At 38.8% G+C, this 12948-nt stretch overlaps 1 protein-coding gene across 1 annotated transcript in view; it reads left to right on the forward strand.

The window, feature by feature from the left end:
* The first annotated feature begins 3840 nt into the window (after window positions 1-3840).
* The window catches only part of LOC136832278 (4-trimethylaminobutyraldehyde dehydrogenase-like), an 86411-nt gene continuing 77303 nt past the window's right edge, over window positions 3841-12948 (forward strand). The window contains exon 1 of the mRNA XM_067093149.1: window positions 3841-4071. The gene's annotated coding sequence lies outside the window, so the exon portion shown is untranslated. The remainder of the gene's footprint in view (window positions 4072-12948) is intronic.

The raw sequence follows: 12948 nt of genomic DNA on the forward strand, positions 1-12948 counted from the left end.
ATTAGTTCCGAGTTCAATTCTCTCTCAGTTATTGTTGGGGAATGTGGTGGCTTGGGAGCTGATCATTATAATATGTGTTTTTGGTCTCTAGGATATTGTATGCAAGTAAAATGAACTATCCTTGCCTTTGCAGCTGATTACAAGGACATTGTACGCAAATACAATGATCTCTCCTTGCTTCTGTAGCTCATTAGCAACCTTTAAACCACTAGTTATTTAGCAGAGCTATGAAGACGATAATCAATACTAATTTATCATAAAAAAAATAAACCGAGCTCCGAAATTCTGCTCGTAAAATGGTTTGGAATCGAAAAAAAAATCCTTGATGAAGCTTCTTTCGCGCCTGCCACACGTTATAACCAAAAAGTGTGACCAAGAGAGAGCAGGCACATCATGAGATTGCACTCTACACGTCTTCCCTCTTCGTCCCATTTCCCGTAGTATAAAAGGCGACCTCGAAAAAAAAAAAAAAAATCTCACAGAGAAATTACAAGATCACCACCCACCCCCATTTTGCGAGCGGACTTTCGAAGCTGGATCCCCTGGCAACTTGTCAACTGGCCCCACTGACGAGCTCTTTCCACTTTACGTCGGTTTTCCAATAGATAAAGGAAACGGCTGTGTTAAGAGCCCATTAACTACCATTAGATTAATGCAATCAGTGTAATGGACCGTTGCTCATCCTTTCCCGACAAGAAAAGAGAAAAGAGACGGAGATAAAAGAAGGGAGGAAGAAAGAAAGAAAGAAAGAGGAAAACAGAATCATCAGCGCGGTTGCCTCAGTTCCTTAAGAGCTAGACCTAGCGACTGTTTAAATTATTGACGGCATGTCATTTGGATTCGTTTAACTCTCTGATTACTTCGGCTCTGAAATTCTGTTCCGTTATTCATCGCCTTTAAGTTTCTGATGGCATATTTTTCCCATTCTTTTTCTTGTGCTCGACTCAATTGATGAGCTTTCTAAAATTTTAAGTCGACTGTTCAATCCGGAAATGCAGATCGAGTTGTATCGTATCACTATATATATATATATATATATATATATATATATATATATATATATATATATATATATATATATATATATATATATATATATACAGTATATATATATACTGTATATCTGTATGTATGTATATTATATTATATATATATATATATATATATATATATATATATATATATATATATATATATATATATATGAGACAATGTCACATACAGTAGATAATTCACTGCTTAGGTCACAATCGGCGCAATGGTATCTCAAGGAAAGTGCCTGAAGTGTTCTTGCTCGCTCGAGAATCGAACCCGGGCCTCGTGCTGGCGAGTGTCCAAATCACTGTTTTGCTTCTTTCTGAAACCATTTTCGTGTAGAGAAGGAAATTTTTGTTCAAATGTGAAAATCCTCCCAAAAAAAGTAACGAGCAATGTCGGTGCAGAGCAACAAAAACTGAATGGTACTAACGGCGTGAACTCTCTCTCTCTTTTTCTCTTTCTCTCTAGGAAGGAATGAGCTATCCAGGGTAAAAACATAGAAATAGGCAAAAAAGAAAGAGAGGATGGCGTCTATATCTCTTGGTTTTTTCCATTTCTTTCTTTTATCCGGATTTTTTCTTGCGAAAAAGTCATTTCACGGCGGCACAAAATACCTGTGTTCCGGAATGTGTCGAAAAGTCAAATTGATTCGCGAGTTTCCGAGTTTTGAGACCAGCAATTTTCGGGCTTTTGAAATGCGGATGCTAGAATGCCATTAATTTGTTTATTGTCTCCCACGAGAGAGAGAGAGAGAGAGAGAGAGAGAGAGAGAGAGAGAGAGAGAGAGAGAGAAAATTCCCCAGGGATTCTTTTGTGTTTTCCATGAAAATTATTCCATGGAGAACGAGGGAGAGAGAGCAAGCGACTTTTTCCAGTTGATTAATTTATTCATTTTTTTTTTTACGCTGTATAACCAGTTATCTTTTTTTCGTAAGTGAAAACATCCATCATTCTATCTCCTCCCCAGCTCTCACGTGTGGGTTGGGCCTCCTTGTGACCCATTGCCCCTGGTACTACTGCAAATCAGTATATAAGTTCTGTTTCAAGTTAACCACATTTAATCTTTTTAACTTCAGACATTCCCTATATATAATGACCGTTCATTTTGAGCCTACGTCATTTCGTCTATCCAGTACCCTCTCTCTCTCTTTCTGTCCCCATTTTTTTGTCTCTTCGCTCCTTTTCCCCCCTTTAATTACCATTGTTTTTTTCCTTTCATCTTTTTCGATTTTCTGGCGTCCCCTTTCTTTTCCCCCTTTTTATGCCCTTTATTTTTGAAAGCGGCCTCTCTCTCTCTCTCTCCTATTCCCGCCCTTTCCTCTAATGTTCCTTAATCTTTTCAAGTCATCAAGAAGACGAAAGGAAGAAAAAACATTTCCCTGATTGCTTTAATCGAAGGGTGGTTAATAGGTTTTAGGGGCAGAGGTTTCCCCGATCTGTTGAAAAACTAATCTGGAGTTACGATTCGTCCTTAAACCTAGCACCCGTCAAATGGCCAAAAGGGAAAACTCGTAGTAGTCTCACACTTGAACTTTACTGGAGGATTACTTGAACTCTTCCTTTCACTAAGCCTTGATAAAAAAAAGCTGTTTGACTTAGCTATAATAATAATAATAATAATAATAATAATAATAATAATAATAATAATAATAATAACAACTCTGGTAAGTACTGGGATGGAGAGTCACCAAGAAATGCAAGGTGCTGTCTGTCGAGTAGTGTGTACGCCTAGCGACCTCATCTCAAAGTCACCTAAAGTCACCTGCTCCGAAATGGGGAGGCGTGTAAATATTGTAATAATCGTAATGATAACAGTGATAACTCAATAATAATAATAATAATAATAATAATAACGAAACTCCTCATGAAGCACCAACTTGGAAATTTACTCGATGCGAATTTTTTATCTTATTTTCTATTCAGATTTTCAAGCATCGTTGGGGATATCGGAGGCGGAAATATTGTGAAATATAGTAATTACACATTTATTGTACAGATGTATTTCCTTTAAATAGAAGTTCAAACAGTATGCGTATTAGATTTTTTCAAATCATAAATAATTATGGAATTCTCAAATGGCCGCTTCCCTCTTTGATGACGTTTGCGACCTTTTAACTCTCTTCGAACATCCTGCAACGTTGCTTTCGTGAATGGTATCAAACATGATTTAGAGTGCACATGCGCTGTAGTTACGAGTATGTTAATGCTTTAGGATTTCGACGGCGTAAGAGTAGGTCATTGCTTTCTCAAACCCCAAGATTCTCCTGGCTTCTGCTCCCGAGTTTAAATCACCTGATCCCTTATCTATACACAACCCACATGACCTATACACTAATCACAATATGACGTTACCCTTGGTTTGCTGGAACGCTGTGAACCGTGGAAATTTCCGAGGAAAACCAGAGAATACTCTTTAACTGGCTGTGCAATTTAGCTGGCGGTTGGATACTTCAAAAACTAGAATTTCGTTTATTTCTTTCATTTTTTTCATTATCAATGATATTTGTCATGTGCACTCTTTCTCTTGGAACAAGACGAAACTATTTTCTTTTTTCCCGACAGCGTCAAATACGAAGTATTCATCATATCTGAGAAATTAGGTTTAATCACTTTTAACCTTCTTATTCCACTTTCAGTCCTTACTTTTCTCACTAGCATCATCGAAAGTTAATAATTCTGTGTCATCTGATATAACGCGCAAGCATGGCTAGCTGAGCTGGCCGTAATAAAACGCACAAAAATACCTGTAAGTGGTAACTCCTAGGAAAGGCCAAACCGTCGTGACCAGGTGTTTAATAATTCAAATTGTCAACGGTCGTTCGGTGAGGAGTGTCTACTTGGCAGTGTTCTTGAGTTTTATTGACTGTCTTTCATTTGTCCGTGCAGTGAAACGTGTTTATTTTCGCCATAAATTGTTACTTGTTTACTGTGTTGTGATTCCCATGATGGATATTTTCCTTGTCCTGCGACGCAATGGATATTGAAGACCTTTCCGCTGATTAACTACGAAGAAGCCAACTTACTGTGACCATTGTAAGTAGTAAAACCTAATAAATCATGTACATATGTATATATATACACATATATGTGTGTATATATGTGTTAGCGACTTTCTCTATAAGTTTGGTTTTAGATGAATCCATAATTTAACGCTTATATATTTTGTTCAATCTGGAGCATTTTTCCAAAACACTTTAACCAACTACTTTTAGTAGAAACTGTTATTATTTTGTCTGGAGTTTCAGTTATAATTTGTTTTCCTTAATTTAGTTATACTTGTGCACGTTTCCATGAGAGCTGAAAAGCGTCATTTGACAGTGCAAGTTATTTGTTTATTTATTTATTTTTGTTGCTGATGGTGGGAGGCCGATGAGAACTTGGGTAGTTGTATTTGTTCAAACTGAATTTTTATCACAAATGAAGTTTTTCACAACCAGCATTGCGAGCTTTTGTTTTACCTCCTTTTATTTAGACCCAGTTTTAACGTTTTTTATCTTTTAATCTTTTGCTATTTTTCGAACACGTCTGACACATTTTATTTGAGTCTTATTTTTTATCTGGAAGTATCTTTTCCCTGACACATTTTAAGGGGGAGATATCTGATGCTGCATTCAGAGCTTTTCCGAAGCTGTGATCTGATTTTATCCCCTTTTCAGTCACTCACATTCTTTGTGAAGTTTCTTGTCAGTTTACCTGGGGAAGTCTCTCTCTCTCTCTCTCTCTCTCTCTCTCTCTCTCTCTCTCTCTCTCTACAAGTTTCTTTTCCCTTTTTCCTCTTTTAGACAGAAAACTTCCTGTATTCAAAAGTATTTGCTTTGTTTTGTCCTTCAGGAGAAGCATCTGTGTGTGAGCTTGCAATAAGTCGTTCAATTATTCGGTGGCATATTACGACTCAGTCCTTTAAGCTGGTTGAAACTTTAGAAATAACGGAACATTTTTACAGAAGCTTTTTTTTTTTTTTTGTATCAGGAATCTGTTTCCAATGCGGTTATTTTGAATGCCCCAGGCGGTGGTATATTCCCCAATAATGTCGATTGTTTTGGTGTTTTTTTTTTTTATCCTTTGTGTATCTGCATAGGTTTTGTAAATGTGTCATCTCTTGATTATTGGGGGATGATTAATCCAGTTATTTCGACACTGGGAATTTTTCGTTTTTTCTCGGAATAATTTGTTCAATATCGGTCATCCGCCAAATAATGTTGCTTTGTGGAACAATGGTACTCACGGCACTGGAAATTTTTTTTCATCTCGTTAAAGTTTACAGAATAACTTTTGTATCTGTCACGTTAAGTGAGAATATTTTCAGGATAAAACATATGAGAGGGATTTGGAAATGTTAGTGTATTCGGACAAGCTCATATATAAGACGCAGCCAAAGAAAATGTTTTGTTAGTTTTTAAACAAGCCGAGTTGGCAGTCAAGATAATTTAACAAACATTTCATTTTCTGGTACCACCTGCCATTGCTTCATGTGTAATGAACCTCAAGGTGAATGTTTTAGTTAATTTTGTTTGTAAAAGAATAAAGCCTTTCATCAGGTCCATGGATATGACCGAATAGCCATGATACTAAATCCGTTCAGTCTAACGATATTGTTATCATTATTATTATTGTTATTATATAAGGCTGCCTATATGTCCCCAGATTATCACATAAATATGAAATTACAAGCCACGCCTAAGTGATAGTGAAGTGACCTAGATAACTCACGTAGTAACTTGATGACAGCTAGAAAATATAAAGAGAAAATGGCAATACTATCTAGTTGAAACTTTACTAAAACAATGTTATTGATAATTAAGATAAGAACATTTTGCACGTTTCAGGCTTTTTCACTCGAGAAATTATATTCTCTCTCTCTCTCTTGGCAACGGATGGGTGAGCTGAGGAAGAAGGCCTTTCTCGATCTTTACCGGAATCTCTCTCTCTCTCTCTCCTTACAAACACATATACATATCTATTAAAATTTTCCCACATTTCCTCCACAGCCGTCCTCCACTCCGGGGAGAAATGGAATCTGGCTCTCAAGAAGCTCGTTTCCAGCATGTATACAACGTGTCCCTCCCGTGTAGTGCCGTGTGCGACAGACGATGATGCTTGGAAATGGCACCTGTGCCAATGCGTCGTGTCGTTGCTTTATGTGTTTCGCTGTGTTTAATCTCTCTTACGATGGGAATGGGGGGTGAGGGGTTTAGAGAGAGAAAGAGAGAGGGGGAGGAGCTATGTGCGTGTGTATGTGTGCGAGTGTATGTGTTGGGGGGGGGGGTTGTACTGGGTGGGAGGTTGGTGATGTAGAAGGATAACGCTTGGAAATTGCATCCCTCACTTACTCTCTTTTATCTTGGGGCTCATTGTGACCCATTACTTAGACAGCCACGGAGTGCTTCAAAGGACTAGTCCTATGTAAGCGCTCTCACCTTATATTATTATTATTATTATTAAGGTAGTTTAACCAGACCACTTCTCACCTTATAAACTTTGGGTCCCGTGTTCGATTCCTTAACCGGATGAGGAGGGACGACTGGGCGCGTTTCCTAAAATTCAGTAGGCCTATGCCTCCGTTGTCCTTAGTTGTGAAATATTCACATCGTAGTTAGTCGAATTTTGTGGGTTTCAGCAATGGAGATAGAGAGGGAGAAGAAGAAGAAACAGAAAACACTAAACGTGAGCGTATTTTGTTCCATCAAAATGTGTAATATCAAAATGATAGGGCCTAGACAAAGTAATCCTCAACCCCATAAGGTGAAACCATTCGTAATTTATTCATAGGTTCTCTCTCTCTCTCTCTCTCTCTCTCTCTCTCTCTCTCTCTCTCTCTCTCTCTCATCAACTTCTTAAGTCCTACAGCTAAGCACAAAGCCATATCCAGCACTACAACTTTGAAGAACCTGGGTCAAGATAATACAGCCATCACAGAGTATCTCTCTCTCTCTCCCCCCCCCCCTAACCCCCCTCTCTCTCTCTCTCGCTCCCCGCCCCCACCCTCTCTCTCTCTCTCCATGAAAGATCCCCCCAGCTGTGCAACTGTTAATGGGGTCATTCGTCTCGCTAGCCGCTTACCATTAATCGAGAAATCAAGATTCTCACTCCCTTAGCTGCCATTATTCGTCGAGTGACAAGGCTCGACTGAGTTCTGTTTAAGTTTTACGTTGGGTCGTGAATACGAGGCCTTTGAGCTGCTGTTGTGTTTCTCGCTACTTGTTTTAAGTTGAGGTTTTCCGTCTAATTGGCAACTTAACACGAGCGAATGGTGTAAACGCTTAAGCGAAGCGGAATTTGGTTTAAAATTGTTTCATGATATCTGCACGTGTGAAAATTTAAAGCTCTCTCTCTCTCTCTCTCTCTCTCTCTCTCTCTCTCTCTCTCGTGAGGCTTTAAGATGTGACTCAAGAAAGATGTGATAAGGCGGATCTGATTATCTTCTCTCATTTTAATTCCCTGCCTCTTCCCATACACGCCCAAACTTTGGAAATTCCCTCTTGCTTCCGTTTTCCCCGAGTCTTTAACCTGTACCGCCTGCTCTGCGGTTAAAGCCCCACTCTTCCCTTACCCTTCTTTTTCCATGTGGTCGGGCTGGATAAATGATATTAGATTGCCCGTCCCGCCGGCCTCTTCATTTAAAGAGTAATCACATCCTTCTTGGCTACTTCCCCTTCATCTCTCATTTATGCTGAGTCATTGTTAAGCTTAATTATCTTTCTTGATTTCAATGACCTCATTACTCTGAAGAGTATTGCATTCACTTTTTTTGGACAATGCATGCCACTGTAAGCCTTATGCAAATGCAATCTCTTGCATTCTTGGGTCAGGATATTGGAGTGAATGCATCTGGTTAGAATCGCTGGAGTTTGCTGTTTGTAATTAGCTGTCCATCTTATTAGGCGGCTCAGCATTTACCCTGATATTCAAGTGCGCTGCATCGCCATTTTGGTGTTGTGGTTCAATTGCATTTAATTTCCTTACAGAGAGCATTATTAACCCGTTTCCGAAAGCGGGCTTTGTTTTATGATTGGCAGGACTGAAGATTTTGGTTGAGTAAATCTTCGTCTCCTAAATATCGTTGGCAGGTGGTAGAATTCTTTCATTACTGAACTGCAAAAAAATAAATGAAATCCCAAAAGTATTCTTTAGGCTTTTGGATACTTTTTAACAAAGGGAGAAAAAGACAGGTACATGACTTTTCAATTACCAGTTTTATTTATTTTTTGCTTTTACTTTTTGCTTTATCTTTTCCTCGCCTAATATTTTTGAGTTTTGAACTGTTCAGCTTTGATCGTTCCCATTGTTTTTTTTTTCGTTAGCTTATAAAAAGACACTTTTACATGACTTGATGTTTTATTGACTTGAATATCACGCAAAAGCATTTATATACGATAGTCAGTGCGCTACCACAGGCAAACAGGGGTCATTGCTTCGCCTCAGTAACGAGTAGAAAGCACAAGATTGTCATCTTCATGAAATAAAAGAAACAGATTTGAGGGAAAGCAACAGAAGTTTTGTAAAAGACTGGCGATGTCAAGTTTCAATGACGCGTGTTATTTTCAACGAGCGCTGCTGTCTCCCCTACAAACCCCGCCCCACCCGGGGCGGACAAACAGATTTGCAGGAGGAGGGCGGGTTACCCCCTACCCTCCCGATTCCCTACCTCCCCCGCCCCAACCCTGGGTTGACAAACAGGTTTGCAGGAGGAGTGTGGATGCCTCCCCTACCTTCCCCGCCCCATCCGGGGTGGACAAACCGGTTTGCAGGGCGTGGGTGGCTGTGTCACGTCTCCTCTACTGTCACCCGGGGGAGGACAAACAAGATCTACTCGGATTTTATTAATATAGATAGACAGCTTACCCCTAGAGGATGTATTTAATTAGAACAGAGAGGAGAAAAAACAAATTAGATGATATATAACTTTCTAGTTTATTCCATTTGACTTTAAAAAAAAAAATAATCTTGAAAAATAGTCTGCAGGATTCCAAATTCTCTCTGTACTTCGTTAGGATTTAGGAATACTTATTTTCGGAAACACTGAAACCAGTGCTCGGAGAATGGCGCAGTACTTACTTGTACTTGGTTTGCTAGCGGGCCTCAATGTAACCCATTGCCTTTTGTACCAGAAAGCCAAAGTTTGTTCTTGTTTCTGGCTTGATTGGAATTGCAGAAGACATAAACGACAGTCATACGCACAAAGCCGACTGTTTTATAAGGACTTGGTCCGGCCTTAGTATATAAACTCTTGTGACAGTATAAAGTTAACTTTTATAAGGCGAGAAAATTTGTGCAAATACTACAGTTTGAGAGAAACTTAAACGTTAACCTTTAACTCTTTAACAATTAAAGGTTATATATATATACATATATGTATATATATTATATATATATATATATATATATATATATATATATATATATATATATGTGTGTGTGTGTGTATACTGTACAAATATATGTTCTTAGTGCACATATCTTACCCGCCCTGTCAGATAGCTATATATACGGACCGCGATCGTTTTAACAGCTGTTGGGTACGTATATGTATATATATATATATATATATATATATATATATATATATATATATATATATATATGATATATCCATTATCCCATATATTATATTCCGTATCCTTTCTTTCAGGTAAATTACGCTTCTCAACACTTTCCTCTGGAGAGGAAGTTTTGAGAATTTTAATTACCTCTCCGTACTTCTTCTCCCAAACTTTACTGAATAAAAAGGTCATTTTCACACTTAGCCTAAGCTTACTTTTCCTTTTGACGAGTCTTTCTTTTCCTCTAAGCCAAGTCGAAAACAGCACGTAATAGACCCCACAGACCTGTGTAATCTGCATATACATTTACTGCGTCGGCTAATTTTGCTGACCTAACATGGAAGACCTATAATTTTTTTTTTTTTTTTAGTTCGGAATAATAACATCATTACCAACTCCTCTGACCCAGCCTGGCAAACGGAGGAATCTCGTCAAAGCTCTATTGATCCATTCGGCCACATCACGAACCTCACGAAAACTCACGCTGAAACGTCCTCTCATTAGAAAAAAATAAAAAAAATAAAAGCAAAAAAAATCCCCGTAGCGGGTGTTGCCCCCAGTGCACCTCATGCGGTGCACTGTAGGCATTATTTAATGTTCTTTGCAGCGTCGCCTCCTCGGCCCTTAGCTGCAACCCCTTTCATTCCTTTTACTGTACCTCCTTTCATATTCTCTTTTTTCCATCTGACTTTCCACCCTCTCCTAACAGTTGATTCATAGTGCAACTGTTTTGAGGTTTTACTCCTTCAATCAGTTCATTTAAAAAGCAAAGATCATACAACCATGCATACGTCAAGCATTTACGACCATTCATACACTATGCATACATCAGGTATATACAACCATTCATACACCATGTATACGTTAATTGTACTTGTTTGTAGACTGCATGCCAAGTAATACGACCATGTATACACAAGTGTATACAATTATGCATACACCATGGTTACGAAAGTGTATATATATATATATATAATATATATATATATATATATATATATATATATATATATATATATATAACCATGTATACATGAAGTGTGTAGTAGCATGTCTATACAATGCATATCTGCAATGTACACAACCACACATTCACTGTCCATACATGAAGTGTATACACTTTTTCATACTTCCACACAATGCATACCCGCAAAGTATACAACCATACACTACCGTACATGCGTGAAATATACACATGCATACGTCCACACAGTGGGATTGTCTCTTGTTTGCCAATTTTTCAGAAGCTGTATTTTAACAGAAATTTTTCACATTCACAATTGATCCCTGATCCCTCTTTCTAGCCGAGATCGACCAGATTTGCTTAACAGCAGAAGCACCAATATGCAGTAAATGTTTAGCCTCTCTGTCGAACCTCTCAGTCCCAGAGGTCCTTTATTCCTCACACCGCTGGAACAGAACGGTCTCCTGAGGGTGGCGTGCAATGGGAACTGCAAAAGTTCGAGTGAAGATGCAGTGAATTGCTGTCCTAAGACAATTCTCCTTGTATTTTAATAATTCGTTGACATTTTAATCTGTGTATTAATCTGTTAATTTATTTTTTCTTTTGTAATAACTGATCTCGTTCTGTGTTTCCCGTTACCTGCTGTTACTTCTTTCTAATGAACTTATTCTGTGGAAGCTTGGACTTCAAGTGAGTGGCCCCCTTTGGTGGTCTTGGTCCACATGAATGGGGTTCATCTTCTGAATAATAATAATAATAATAATAATGCAAAGAGATTCACAATTGTGATTGTATTGTTGCATACATTGCAGGCATTATTATTATTATTATTATTATTATTACGATTATTATTATTATTATTATTATTATGTTATTTGTTATAATAAAAATCCACAATTATATAGTAAAAATATATTACTGTGTAAAATAAACAAAGACTTTCGAACACATGAACGGTGTTCCTCATCAGTTTAACGTTTAGTTTATTTTACATAGTAATATATTTACTACATAATTGCGGATTTTTATTACACAATAATAATAATAATAATAATGCCTGCAATATATGCAACCATACAATCACAGTGCATACATGAAGTGTATAACACTCATGCATACGTCAAAATAGACACGCGCCAAACTGAACCTCCCGATTAAACATAACAATATCACTCCAATATCACTCCGGCTGTGCTGTTTCCCAATTGAAGCGAAACAGTGATGGACTGCACTGGCCCCCGTCAAGATAATAGAAACCTATTACGACGAATTCGCCATAATATGGCCCGAATTAACGTTATCAATTTGTTATGATATTGATCGCAGTAGCGTTGATATCCCGCCGGAGTAATCACGGGGCGTAATGAATTTCATAAAACCGAATTATCAGTGATTACATTGAAAATGGCGGTTCCTCCTTGTTTTATTATTACTGCTGCGCAACAGCGTGCAATTTCGCCGGGCTGGAGAGCAGTCATGGTGTTATTAATGTTCATCATTTTCGTTGTGCTTTAGTGTGGATGGTTTACGCAATGCGTGTGTGATGGAGGGGATTCTTTCACTGTCTGAAACTCAATTGTATGTCGCTTGTATTTTTGCGTAGATAAGCATGACTTTTCCCCACCCCCTTCCATGACTTTCTCCACTCCCTTCCATGACTTTTCCCCACCCCCTTCCATGACTCTCCACTCCCTTCCATGACTTTCTCCACTCCCTTCCATGACTCTCCACCCCCTTCCATGACTTTTTCCCACCCCCTTCCATGACTCTCCACTCCCTTCCATGACTTTCTCCACTCCCTTCCATGACTTTTCCCCACCCCTTCCATGACTCTCCACTCCCTTCCATGACTTTCTCCATTCCCTTCCATCCCTTCCATGACTTTCTCCACTTCTTTTCCATGACTTTCTCCACTTCTTTCCATGACTTTCTCCACCCCCTTTCCATGTCCTTTCCCACTTTCCCTTACCTTTTCACAGTCATTTCCCCAACGGCCTCTGTGGTCACAGTGCCGCTTTCCAGGAAAGAAGTTAAATTGGATTTGCAATGGAAGGGAAAAAGAGAGGAGGCGTAAATTTCCTTTCCTCGCCGGAAACCGGTGTGTTTCATTTACCCGCCTCGGAGGAAGGGCCAGTCTTCCCCCTCCCTCCCTCCCTCCCTCCCTCCTCTTGTCCTCTGTCGGGAAACCTTTGAGGAGTAACTCTCGGGGAGAGCTGGAGACCCACAGACGTCCTGTGAAGGAAGTTTGTCGTCCGGAGGAGTGAAGGTTCTTTTCTCTTTTTTTTTCAGTTCATTTAGTTATTTAGCTCCTCTCTCTCTCTCTCTCTCTCTCTCTCTCTCGTTACGGGAAATGTATCGTTTATTGTTGTTGAATTATGAATATTTTATTCACATTCTCTCTCTCTC

This window comes from Macrobrachium rosenbergii, chromosome 49 (assembly GCF_040412425.1).
Source record: "Macrobrachium rosenbergii isolate ZJJX-2024 chromosome 49, ASM4041242v1, whole genome shotgun sequence".
Taxonomy (NCBI): Eukaryota; Metazoa; Arthropoda; class Malacostraca; order Decapoda; family Palaemonidae; genus Macrobrachium; species Macrobrachium rosenbergii.